Source organism: Physeter macrocephalus, unplaced genomic scaffold (assembly GCF_002837175.3).
Source record: "Physeter macrocephalus isolate SW-GA unplaced genomic scaffold, ASM283717v5 random_879, whole genome shotgun sequence".
NCBI lineage: Eukaryota > Metazoa > Chordata > Mammalia > Artiodactyla > Physeteridae > Physeter > Physeter macrocephalus.
The window spans coordinates 3890-4109 of record NW_021146165.1 but is presented as its reverse complement, the minus strand read 5'-3'; positions in this window follow the sequence as shown (position 1 = coordinate 4109).

The following is a 220-nucleotide window of genomic DNA, read 5'->3' as shown; positions in this document are numbered from 1 at the left end:
AATGTAGTTTAAAATAAAGCAACACCTGTTCGTAGAGGCACCTTCTATTCCAGGCATGTTTAGGTATAGGGAAGGGGAACAAGAGCTATAAAACATAATTCTTGTCTATAAGGAATTTAGAGTTTAGGGGGGTTGAGGGCACTCAATGACTCAACGAGGATGAGCCTGATGCAGGTGGCTACAAGGTCACCCTTGGATAAACTCTGCTTTAGGAATGACC